This window comes from Carcharhinus amblyrhynchos, chromosome 10, assembly GCF_965287045.1.
Source record: "Carcharhinus amblyrhynchos chromosome 10, sCarAmb.v2.hapA, whole genome shotgun sequence".
Lineage (NCBI taxonomy): Eukaryota > Metazoa > Chordata > Chondrichthyes > Carcharhiniformes > Carcharhinidae > Carcharhinus > Carcharhinus amblyrhynchos.
Genome location: NC_137333.1, coordinates 74,426,409 through 74,440,088, shown reverse-complemented (window position 1 = coordinate 74,440,088; position 13,680 = coordinate 74,426,409). Strand labels below are relative to the sequence as shown.

At 42.3% G+C, this 13,680-nt stretch overlaps 1 protein-coding gene and 1 pseudogene across 3 annotated transcripts in view; both read left to right on the top strand.

The window, feature by feature from the left end:
• The window catches only part of atp8a2 (ATPase phospholipid transporting 8A2), a 443,947-nt gene that overhangs the window by 292,977 nt on the left and 137,290 nt on the right, over positions 1-13,680 (top strand). The window lies entirely within an intron of this gene.
• LOC145349585 (U2 spliceosomal RNA) lies at positions 11,705-11,817 on the top strand (annotated as a pseudogene).

The window sequence follows — 13,680 nt, the reverse complement described above, 5'->3', positions numbered from 1 at the left end:
GAAGCAGACTCTGCTGATATGCAACGACACTTGGACAACATTCAGGTTTTGGCTGATAGTGGCAAATAACATTGACGTGCAGCCAATGGCCATCTCCAATAATAGAGTTTAATACATTCCCTTGATGTTCAATGGCATTACAGTCACTGAATTTCCACACCATCAAAATCCTGAGAATGACCAGGAACTTAACTGGACAAGCCATATAAATGCTGTGGCTCAAAGAGTAGCTCTGGGAATTCTGATTCTTCAAAGCCCATCCATCATCTACTAGACACGTCAGGAGTCTGATGGAATAGTCTCCACTTGCCAGCTCCAATAATACTCAAGTTGCTTGACACCATCCAGGAACAAAAGAATCCGCTTGATCTGCACCCCTTCCATTGCCTTAAACATTTGCTTCCTCCAACACCAGTGCACACAGACAGTAGTGTGCACCATTTATAACAAGGCTCCTTCAACAGCACCTTCCCAACCAACCGCCTCCACCATCGAGAAGAAAAAGGGCAGCACCGTGGATATAGCTGCACCACATGGACTGCAGCAATTCAAGAAAGCAGTTGCAACCACCTTCTCATGGGGAATTAACGATTGGCAATAAATGCTGACCTTGCATTGCATTCACAATCACAAACTAATAACAATAAAAACAGTGGAACCCCGAAACTGATGGAAATGGCTGGAACCATTAATTTTAGGGATACCATCTCTTGCTAGTTCAAAGCATTGCAGGCCAGTGGATTTGATGAAGATTGATGGGCTTCATGCTGGAGTCCATCCTCTAAAATATTGAAGAAATATTGATAATCTGGAGTTCGCTAAAGATGATGCCCAAAAGAACACATAGGACGTTGCTATTTCTGAAGCAAGAAGGCCATGTTTACGTGATGAACCCAAGAACTTGCTGCAGGACAAAATGGGAGAAGGACAGCTCAAAGTCAGAACATATCACATATAAATTAGATCCTTCCCTGATGTACTAATGTTGCAGGAACTGAGAGTAATTGCAAACATTTAAATAAAAACGTAAAGTAATTGAGGATGTAGTTAGAGACAAGAAATATAACTATTAAAGAAATGCGTTCTGGCAAATGTTTGAAATATTAGCTGGCACAGTGATGAAAGTGAACAAGTAGTGATGTAAATGCGAATTGTTCAAAGTTTGAATGGGATTCCTTATCATGATGGGACATGTACAGTTCAGCGTTTTCATAAATCTTTTATTAGGCAGTATAGGTGATTGTTTCTTGAGATGTCGCAGTTGGTAAGAAAATAGCAGGCATAAATAGTTCAGTGGAAGATGCATCAGGCTGCGGGACGCTAGATTGCTTGGGGATATGAATTAACAATTGGTAAATTTAATTTAATGTAGAAAAATGTAAATCCAGAAAGCTTAAAGGATAATGTGAAATATGGCTTAAAATAGGAGTGGAAAGTGGAATAAAAACAAGGTGCCAGACAAATGTGGCATATTTGGCAACATCTGTGGCAAGAGAAACAGAGTTAACATTTTGAGTCGAATATGGCTGTTCTGAAGATAAACTGTTTGCATTTGGAATAAACAAAGAGCTTATGGACCACTACCCTGTCCTTAATGAAAGAGGTAATGCAGCTACTTTACCCATCATAAAACTGTAAAATTTTCTGCTATGAAGAAAATATGCAGTTGTTTTCGATTTTGGATTTCAATGTTCAGAATTTTTCTATGTGCTTGCAATCAGCCTTTTTTGCTGTTCAGATAGCATTTTTAATGCAATAATTTATTAATAGAGGCTTATATTATGACCATAAGGTACAACAAATTATGACGCAGTTGGTGTATAACTAGATTCTTCTGGCTTTGTTTTGACAGAGCACAAGAAGTAGTTTTAGTGCTATCTCTGCTCCCAGTGCTGCTAACCCTGCGGGTCTACGGTATAAATCTGAAACTTCAGCCTGTGTTAGTCACTGACCCTTCAGCTAATTATGTCCACATTATATCCATATTCTAAACTGCTGAGGAATTGGGATAAAGGTGCTCTCTTTCCAGCATTAATATGAATACACATTTTGAAGATTTTGTGCTATAAGAACTGTTTCTGCTATTTGTATTGACTATAGTTGCAAGATAAAGTGTACTTTGGTGCTTAAAGATGCAATCTGTTATATTGGCAATATTAAACACACATTGCAAATGGATATTCATATAAAATGGCTAATTTACACAATATCATTGCAACTGCTTTGTTGTTAGGAACAGATAATTATGCAATATTTATCTTCCTTATCTCTCCACATTGTTATGAGTAATAGAAATTGTACATCTAAGTCAACATCTTAACCAATTACTGGTGCTGTTGGCACAGAGCTTTTTCAAAGTTAAAGTTGGCTGTTGTCCTCCATGTAAAAGATTATGCACTTGCCATTTTCCAGAGAAGTGAGTGGGCAGTGGTTTTTGTGAAAAATGATTTGTAAATTATGTGATTTGATGCAATTTGTCAAATCCTTTTTCATAAAGACATTGCGGCTTCAAGCATAATTTTGGCAAACAGAATATCAGGGTCAGGGATAATGTCCCTGTGACACCACAGTATCACCACTTGTATCTAAAGTAGCTGTGGCAAGGTGTCGTATTCTGGGGGTTACATGTCCCAAAGAAAGAAACATTTATATTTATAAAGCACCCCAAAGTGTTTTACTTTTTAAAGTGTGGTCACTTTTATAATGTAGGCAACTTGGTCACCAATTTGCATACAACAAGCTGTCAGAAACAATAATGTGATGATGACTGGATAACCTATTATAATGCAATTGGTGGAAGAATGAATGTCGGACAGGGCACTGATGATAACTCGCCAGTTACGGATTGTTCTTTGTCCTGTTCCATAGTCAGCCTAAACCTTATGATATAATGATGACTTCCTCCTTAAATGGTCTTCTACTAACAGTTTTTTTTAAATCCAATTCAATCCAATCAAATCCAGATCAGAGCCTCAACAAGTTGAGACATTCCCAATCCAAGCTGACAAGACAGGGCTCTCACCTCCTGTCTTGGGCTTGATCTACATGATCCAAGCTGATTGGAGTAAGCATCGCTCCTCTTCCAAGGCTTGAACTCATTTGCATCTTAGCCAAAAGGCTGAGATGCCGCTTTTAAAAACTGCTTCAAATGAAGCTAAAATGTAACCTAATGACTTCAACCAAGTACAGCATGTCAAAATTACACTTGATCTTAGCCAAAAGGCAGTCTTTTACTAACATTTGATCAACAAGATTATGTTGAACTTGAATGAGACTCTAGTTCAGTCTTAGCTGGAGTATTATGTCCAGTTCTGGATGCTGCATTGTAAGAGGGATATTAAAGCTTTGCAGAAAGTGCAGAAGAGATTCACAAGGATAGTTCCAGTGATGAGGAACTTCAGTTATGAAGATAGACTGGAGAAATTTGATCTCTTGCTTGGAGAAGTCTGAGAGGAGATTTGATAGAAGTTTTCAAAACCATGAGGGGACTGAACAGAGTAGATAGAATGAAATGTTCCCGAGTGTGAAAGGATCAATAATGAAAGGATACATTTCATGTAATTGATAAAAGAAGCAAAAGTGACATGAGGAAAAGCTTTATCATGCAGTGAGAGATTAATGTTTGGAATGCACTGCATGCAAGTGTTTGCGGAGGCAGGTTCAATCAAAATATTCAAAAGGCAATTTGACTTCTATCTGTTAAGAAAGAATGTGCAGAGTTATGGGGCTGAAGAATGTCACTTACTAAATTGCTCATTTAGAGAGCCAGTACAGATATGATGGACTGAATGGCTGCTTCCTGCATCTTGTGATTCCAAGTATACACTAGTGGTGTAAACCAGTACAAAAAATTGTTTCTTGAGTTGTGATCTTTTGGGCTTCAGTTATTTTTGAGTTCCCTATTTCACATGGATCTTGCAGAAAACAACAATATTTCTTTTGTAAGACTGACCATAATTACAAGATTTTTAGTTGACTGAATGCTTGAGAAAAATTCAGGATATGGGAAAAATTGTGTAATAAAGTACTGAGAATAAAATGAGGCCAGCAGCTTTGGGCCATCGCACACTGAAGTCCACAAATCAAGACTGACTTAAATCCACAATACAGTTTAAATGTTCATTTTTACAGTACTGATAGGTTCATGGAGCTGCTGAATAATGTGTAATTTTGGAATCCAGAAGTACATAAATCAGTTCGACTGATGGTATTTTGTAATGTGCTGTCCAACGTTGACTGAATATTCAAACAGATTTGTTAAATTCTGTTTGTAGATATTTATTTACTGAGTATATTCTGAGACATTTGGAGAGTATAAAAGTTAAGGAAAGATGTTGGAAGAAAATTGTCCACTGAAATTATGTGAAGTGTTTGTACTGAACCATGCAAGAGAATGACTTGATGGTGTGTAATTGAGTCCTGGCTTCAATTTCCCACTTGTGCTGATATCATTTGGAAAGACAAAATTGATAATGTAGATAACAGCTGTTTGAAATATGTCATCCAAAAACCTAATGTCATAAGAATGAAGCCACAAAGATGGAAATCAATTTTCATGGTTTTGAAATTATCCACATGACAAAAGGAGCCCAAAGTAGTTTCATGATTGTAATGATAGTGTACCCTAACACAGTGCTATCAATTGACTTGTTAGTTAACTATTCCCATCTACTCTTCAGCATTGTGCTAGATTACTTGCAGTTCCCTTACTGAGCTCAACAACCTCTCATTCTACACTTAGTGAAATTATAGATTTTCACCTTCGCCTTGTCAAAGAGTCCTCTTTCAAAACTAATTGTTGAAATGGATTGTGCTTCTCCACTTGTTTGTGTGGAGTTTGCACATTCTCTTCGTGTCTGCGTAAGTTTCATCCGGGTCCTCCGGTTTCCTCCCACAGTCCAAAGATGTGCAGGTTAGGTTCATTGGCCATGCTAAAAATTGCCCCTTAGAGTCCTGCGATGCGTACGTTAGCGGGATCAGTGAGTAAGTTTGTCAGGATATGGGGGTAGGGCCTGGATAGGATTGTGGTTGGTGCAGACTCGATAGGCAAAATGGCCTCTTTTTGCACTGTAGGGTTTCTATGATCTTACCTGAACAAATTTTAGCCCAGCCCACCCTGTCTCCTCACTCGTCTCCCTTCCATTGAGACATATTTTCAATGTTGCTACTTTGGACACATTCCAAGTTCACAAATGCACAAGTTTGTGAAGGTTCTGGTAGTTGCCTCATTTCACATTTACATATTGATTGGATTTGCTTTTAACATATCACAGTCATGAGTCAGAATTTTTCAACACTGCATAATGAAAATTGTGACTCTCCCTTTTCCCTCTCAAAGCTATATATCAGATTCAGTCATGAAATAGAACATCTTGCAAATGCTAATCAGAAGCAGAACTGTTTCAGTAGTAAAGGCAATTAACTTATCGAATTTGTTTGGGATATTTTTCTAGAACAATGTTTTAAAACCAACAAACATACTGTATTTAATGATGAGTAACAAAATAGAATTATGCAATGGAAATAGAACATCTTGCAAATACTAATCATCGTTGTTCTAGAAAAATATTCCAAACAAATTCTACAAGTTAATTGCCTTTACTACTGAAACAGTTCTGCTTCTTTCAGCATATCTGAAAATTAAAATGTCCCATTATTATTATATTGTATTTCCTACATGTTTCTCTAATCTTGTATTTGTACACTCCCTGCTGAACACATCACTACTGTTTGGAATTCTGCAGATAACTACAAGAGTCTTGCATTCTTTGCTTTCCTTCAGTTCTACCCACAGTGTTTGCACTGCCTAATCTTCCTTACTGAAATCCCTTCTTTTTACTGCTGTAATTGTCTCTTTTCATCAAACTGCTACTTGTACTTTCCCAATTATCCTGTCTTTTCTGTTGCTTGGTAGATTTATCCCTTGATCATGTATGGATTGTAGCCAAACCCCTCTTTAAGGACAACTGCATCATATCCTTTATGCTGAATATTTGCTTCTAACTCAGTTATTTTGTTTCTTACGCTACATTCATTCATGTACAAAACTCTTTCTGGATAATTGTTTCCACCCTTTCTTCATACTCTGCTGACCTTTTATGCACTTTTTAATCTACTGTGAGTATTTTCCCCATCTACCCTCCTGACTAGTTTAAATCTTTCCCCACAGCACTCTGTACTCTTTCCACACACGTGTGGGTGACTGCCTGACTAGATGAAAAGCAACTTGTCTGTACATCTTTCCCTGACCCCAAAAGTGGTCCGGGTGCTCCAGGAATCTGAAACTATCTCTGCCACACTTTCTTACCAGCCAAGCATTTAACATTTCTATTTTTTCTCTCCTTAAATGGTGCAGTGTAATCCAGAGGTTATTATCCTGGAAATTGTGCTCCAAAATATATTTCTTTGATTGTTCACCAACCTTTATCTTTTATAATTACTGATTTCCTGAACCCTGGCACCTGGCAAAAACCATTCTGAAATCTGGATCACAGCTGCAAAGAAACTACTCCCGCCACCAGAATTTCCAACAATCACCACTCATCTATTCTTACAACCATATTGTTTTTCCAATGATAGCCACTTGCCTTGTACTCACATATGATTACCCTTCTCTGGAGCACTTTTTCGTCCACATTACTGGTTCCAAAATAAGCAGATTGTTCTCCGGAGCATTGAATCTGGTGGCTGTGGCTGTGGTGAGTGCCTGATTTAAATTGAAAACCGCTTTTTTTCTGTACTTCCGGTTCCCAGGGTTTGTTTCAGAGTGGTTTACTTCCGTACCGGAAGTTAGGCGAGGGGATAGTCTGTAAGGGGGAGCGGGGGGTATAAAAAAGGGGTAGCAGCACACAGCGGGCAGCGTCGGGAGCGGGCAGCGGAGTGAGTGGGAGCTGAGTGAGAAGGGCTTTGGCTCGCTGGGCTTAGGTGAGAGTAGGCTTGGAGAAGAGGCGTTGCACATTTCTACCTTTTGGCGCTTACAGGAGGTTGGGACATGGTAGGGAATATAGGGAGGAATATAAGCTGTGTCAGGTGCTGCATGTGGGAGTTCTTGGTGGCGTCACGTGTCCCCAAGGTCCACATCTGCACTAAATGTTTAGAACTGCAGTGCTTGAGGGCCCGGGTCAGGCAACTTGAGGGGCGTCTGGAAGATGCGTTTCTAGTCAGGGAAAACGAGGAGTTAATGGCTAGGAACCATGAGCAGGAAGAGGTCCCAAGGGCTGAAGAGCAGAAAGGGTGGACGACTGTTAGGAGGAGAAAGAGGAAGAAGAAGAGTAGTCAGGGTCCCCCGGCCTCCCCAGAGGCCCCCCAAGGTTCGTCAACAGGGCCACAGAAAGATAGGCAGGAGGGGGAGACTGACTTAGAGGGACAGAAGGGGGCTGGCAAGGTGATAGTGGTAGGGGATGGGAGGGTCTGAGGTATTGATAGGAGGTTCTGTGGGCAGAGGCGTGACTCCAGGATGGTGGTCTGCCTCCCTGGAGCAGGGGTAAAGGATGTAACAGAAAGGGTAGAGGGAATTTTGAAAGGGGAGGGGGCACAGGCTGAGGTCATAGTACACGTAGGGGAGGGGGACATAGGAAGGAGGAGTAGGGTAGAGGTCTGTAGGCAATTTAGGGAGTTGGGGTCCAAACTAAAGAGCAGGACCTCCAGGGTGGCATTCTCTGGGTTGCTGCCCAGTACCAGCAGGGCAAAGAATGACGAGATCATGCAGCTGAATGCATGGTTGAGGGATTGGTGTAGGACAGAGGGCTTTACTTTTGTGGATCACTGGGAGGTGTTTAGGAGAGAAGGGCAACTGTACAGGAGGGGTGGGGAGAACTTGAATGGGAGGGGAACTAGTGTCTTAGCGGGGAGGTTAGCTGGGGTGTTTAGGAATGGTTTAAACTAATAGGGAGGGGGGTGGGGATGTGTGTGGGAGAGAGTCGGGTGAAAGGAAAATTATCAGGGAGAAGGAGGTTCCGAGGGACACTCGTGGGTTGAACTGTGTCTGTTTCAATGCTAGGAGTGTGACAGGGAAAACAGATGAGGTTAGGGCCTTGATGTTTGTGAGGAAGTTAGATGTGGTGGCTATAACGGAGACGTGGTTACGGGAAGGGCAGGACTGGCAGCTGAATGTTCCTGGGTACGTGTTTTAGAAGTGACAGAGGAGGGTTGAAAAGAGGTGGAGGGGTGGCACTGTTAGTAAAGGAGAACATCACAGTAGTGCAGAGGGAGGACGAGATGGAAGAGATAGGGATTGAGTCACTGTGGGTAGAGTTGAGAAATAGAAAGGGAGAGATTACGTTGCTAGGGGTGTACTATAGGCCACCCAACAGCCCGAGGTCAGTGGAGGAAGGCATTTGCAGGGGCATTTTGGATAGGTGCGGGAAGAATAGGGTGGTTGTAGTGGGTGACTTTAATCTACCTGGAGTGAATTGGAGGGGGCCTAGACCTGGGGGTACGGAGGGAGAGGAGTTTGTGAGATGTGTTTTGGAAGGGCCTCTGGAGCAGTATGTAACTAGCCCGACTAGGGGAGGGGCTATACTGGATTTAGTGTTGGGTAATGAGCCAGGGCAGGTGGTCGAGGTAGAGGTAGGCGAACATGTGGCTAACAATGACCACAAGTCCGTCTACTTTAGGATAAAAATGGAAAGGGATGAGTGCCGGCCGAACGGGAGTGTGCTGAACTGGGGGAAGGCGAGCTATAGCAGGATTAGGAGGGAGCTGCAGGACACTGATTGGGAGGGACTGTTAGCTGGAAAGTCCACGGTTGGCAAGTGGGAGGCTTTTAAGGGCAAAATGAAATGGTTGCAGGGGACATATGTTCCGGTTAAGCGGAAGGATGGGAAAGGTAGGATTAGAGAGCTGTGGATTACAGGGGGTATTGAAGACTTGGTCAGGAAGAAGAGGGAGGCGTTTGTTAGGTCGAAACAACTGGGTACGGAGAGTGCGCTGGAGGAATATAGAGAGAGTAGGAGGGAGCTAAAAAGGGGAATTAGAAGGGCGAAGAGGGCATGAAATGGCTTTGGCTGGTAGGATTAAGGAAAATCCAAAGGCATTTTATTCCTATATTAGGAGCAAGAGAGTAGTTCGAGGGAAAATTGGTCCTCTTAGGGACAAAAGTGGGGAGTTATGTATTGAGTCGGAGGGAATGGGGGAGCTCCTGAATGAATACTTTGCGTCGGTATTCACGAAGGAGAGGGTTTTCGGAGTCGTGCGGTCTCTTGGAGGGAGCTGAGGATCAGTTGCAGGAAATATCTATTACGAGGGAGGAAGTGCTAGGGCTTTTAGGTAGCGTAAGGACGGATAAAGCTCCGGGGCCTGATGGTATTTATCCCAGGCTGCTTAGGGAGGTGAAAGATGAAATTGCTGGGCCTCTGGCGCAAATCTTTGCCTCTTCTTTGGACACAGGTGAGGTCCCAGAAGACTGGAGGGTAGCAAATGTGGTACCGCTGTTTAAAAAGGGTAGTAGGGATAACCCTGGGAATTATAGACCGGTGAGTTTGACATCGGTGGTAGGGAAATTAATGGAAAAACTACTTAGGGGTAGGATGTATGAGCACTTGGAGCGTTGCGATCTGATTAGGGATACGCAACATGGCTTTGTTAGAGGGAGGTCTTGGTTACAAATCTGGTGGAATTCTTTGAGGAGGTGACAAAAATGGTTGACGATGGGAGAGCCGTTGATGTCATCTATATGGATTTCAGTAAGGCGTTTGACAAAGTCCCTCATGGTAGGCTGTTAGAAAAGGTTAAGGCGCATGGGATACGAGGTCAGGTAGCTAGGTGGATTGAGAACTGGCTGGGCAATAGGAGACAGAGGGTAGTTGTGGAGGGGACCTTTTCGGGCTGGAGGCCAGTGACCAGTGGTGTGCCGCAGGGCTCAGTACTGGGACCTCTCCTCTTTGTAGTATACATAAATGACTTGGAAGAGAGCGTAGGTGGTGTGCTCAGCAAGTTTGCAGATGACACCAAGATGGCAGGGTTGGCGGGTACCGAAGTGGAATGTCAGGTGATACAACACGATATAGATAGGTTGGTGCATTGGGCAGATAGGTGGCAGATGGAATTTAATCCTGACAAATGTGAGGTGATGCATTTTGGAAGGAATAATGCAGAGAGGAGCTATGTGATAAAAGGTAGACCGATTAGGAGTATAGACATACAGAGGGACCTGGGAGTGCAGGTTCATAAATCCATGAAGGTTGCGACACAAGTGGAGAAGGTTGTTAGGAAGGCTTATGGAATGCTAGCCTTTATAGGTAGGGGTATAGAGTATAAAAGCTGCCGTCTAATGCTTCAGTTGTATAGAGCGTTGGTTAGACCGCATTTGGAGTACTGTGTCCAGTTCAGGTCACCTTACTACCGGAAGGACGTGGAGGCACTGGAGACGGTTCAGAGGAGGTTTACCAGGATGTTGCCTGGCATGGAGGGGCTGGGGTACGAGGAAAGGTTGGAGAAACTGGGACTTTTCTCCTTGGAAAGACAGAGGTTGAGGGAGGGACATGATAGAGGTATATAAGATACTGAAGGGAATAGATAGAGTCAATAGTGAGAGACTGCTCCCTAGACTGGGTACAAATACGAGAGGTCATGATTTAAGGGTGAGGGGGGAGAGGTATAATTTTGATGTGAGAGGAAGGTTCTTTACGCAGAGAGTTGTGGGGGTATGGAACGCGCTACCGAGGAGGGTGGTGGAGGCAGGAACGTTGGACTCGTTTAAGGTTCAGTTAGATAGACACATGAGTGAAACGAGGATGGAGGGTTATGGTAGGGGCTATTAAATAAGGTCAGAACCTCGGGAGACACCGGAAATGCAGAGTTGTAAGTTAACGTTTTTGTCTTTTTATTCCGCAGGTGGAGGTCCACCTCGTGTCAAACGAGGGGCATGCACACGGTGGGTCGTGCGTGGGCTGCTCTTGGAGGTTCCGGGAGTGGCCTAGTACTTCGTGTCGGTGTGTGTGCTTGATCGTGGACCGGTAGACGGGCGCCGCAACAGCTCGGTGACTAGCACTGCTAGCTGTGCAGATACATGGATTTGGGCCTGTGTCTGTGGGAGTTTGTGCATTCTCCCTGTGGTTGCGTGGGTTTCCTCCGGGCGCTCCGGTTTCCTCCCACACCCCAAAGATGTGCTCTTAGGCTGATTGGTTTACTAAATTGACACTATTCTCCCCTGAATCTGGCTAAGTTAGGGGTTCCATTCGTAGACACGCAGGGTAGAATAGGTGTAGGGTGATGCGGCGGCGCGGGCTCGTTGGGCTGAAGGGCCTGTTTCCCGTGCTGGGTTGTTCTTTGTTCTTTGTTCAGATAAAATCATATCCACAGATTGATCCTATTGTAACATATTGGCAGGTGGTCTCCAAATCTCCCTCTTCACATTATTGTGACATTATTGTCTTCTTTGTCATTTGCTCCAGAAAACTTTCTCCTTTCTGAATGTTGTGCAGTGTGCCTGGCTGATTTTCAAGCTGTGCAGCTTTCTGCTCAAAGAGTGCAATCATTGTAAACTCACGCATATATATATTGGCCATGCACGATATGCAAGTCTGGGCAGGTCAACATTATGCATGATGCACACATCGCTCCCAACTTTGATCTTGCCAGATCTGTTTATATGTTTAATCGAATTAAATTCCTTTTATAGTTATAGTTCATAGAATTATTTCTATTTGTTCACTGTAATTCATTATTTGTATTTGAATCCTGCTCTTTATCCTACTCTGTAAAGCTTTCTTCTTGGCCTTTTGGCTAAGATCAAGTGTAGAATCTGTCCTTATCAGTTTAATATCTAAAGCTATCCTGTCATTAAAACTACAAATTTAGTTTAAAAGATTAATTATTATTTACATTTTTAACTTCTGGCCATAATATTCCTCAGTTGTAGGTTATTGGGCTTTTTTGATTTGGTGAGGTGAATTGTTGGGATCTTTTACTATGAGATAAAAGAAAGTCAGTTTAACTGCTAACCTTTTCTAGTGTTGATCACTGTATTAAAATTTCTGGTCTGTAAATCGCACTGTTTCCTAATTAACAAATCTAGAGTTTTATAGACAAATGCCAATTGAGTACAATTTTGGTCTCCTTATTTAAGGAAGGAGTTTTGTCTTCTATTCATTCGTGGGATGTGGATGTTGCTGTTTCTTGTATATCTTTAATTTGCCCTTGAACTGAGGGGCTTGCTAGGACTAGGCTATGTCAGAGGTCATTTGCTATAGATCGCGTCTTACAGGCCAGACAAGATAGCAATGGCATCTTTCCTTCCCTGAAGTTTATTAGTGAACCGCATGGGTTTCTATAATGGTTGACAATGGTCTTCGACTATTAATTGCAGATTTTTATTGAATTCAAATTTCACCATTTGCCCTCATTAGATTCAAACCTGGGTACCTGGAGCAGTATCCTGGGTCTCTGGATTACGATCCAATAACAGAGTACAGTAGAAGTTCACCAGACTAATTCCTGAGATGGCAGAATTGTCTTATGAGGAGAAATTGGGCCTGTATTTTCTAAAGTTTTGAAGAATGAGAGATGATCTTATTGAAACTTATTCAGCACTTATTGATCGTGACTGGATTGATTTGGATAGGATGTTTCCAATGGCTGGTGAGTCTGAAAGCAGGGGACAGAGTCTCTGAATGAGGGGCAGGTCATTTAAGACTGTGATGAGAAAGAATTTCTTCACTCAGTGAATCGTTGGAATGCTGTACCCCAGAAGGTTGTGGAAGCTCAATCATTTGATTATGTTCAGGACAGAAGTTGATAAAAATTTCTGGATACTAATGACATCAAGTGTCATGGACGTACAGTAGGCCAGATCCAGAAAGAGGAAAATGGCAAAAGAGGTTGATGATCAGCCATGACCTGTTTGAATGGTGGAACAGGTTTGATGGGTTGAATGACCTACTCCTGCCCCAATCTCCTATGTTCCTATCCATATGTTTTAGTCATATGTCTATAACTTCAAGACCAAATCAGGAGCTAATGCTTGGTGAGTCTTTTGTTGGGGAGATAAATGGCTAGCAGAGCGATGGTTGAGGAGAACATTTCTGAATATAGAACTATACCAGACATACAGGTCACTTAAAAAAAAAATTGAAGTGGCAGGGGCAATGTAGAAATGACCAAGTACCAGTAAAGAATGCACAGGAAACTAGTACCCATATCTTCTGTTATTGGGCTCAGTTGTATATGGCATCAGAACAAAGCATCTTCTGAATTCTGGAGCATGTTGCTAAACCATTGAACCATAGACCTTGCAGTCAGCCCAATGGAATACATAAGAGAAACTAATTCATTCCGCACCAACTGTTCATCGTCCAAAGATAGTGATTGAAAAAAATTATGAAGTATTGAGGCAAATTTTTCTGTTCCGCCCGTTACGGGAATCGAAGCGGACAAGGGGTGGACAATGGAAAGGTCCATTGACCTCAGGTGGAATTTTTCGGTTTCAGTGCAAGTGCAGCTGGAAAAGCCCGCCGATAATCTCTAAATGTCATATAGTTAGTAACAATGAGTCATTTCTTCACCTAAACATGTTTTGATGTACAGAATAAATTTACTAAAGGTTATTATACTATTCAGAGGCTTTTCAACCTTTGTTTTTCAGTGAAAATAGCTGATGTAGAATGGATTTACATAGAACTAGTAACTTGTATAATTGTTTTTTTTTCAACCAGCATTAAGAATGTGCTATCTCCCTTGATT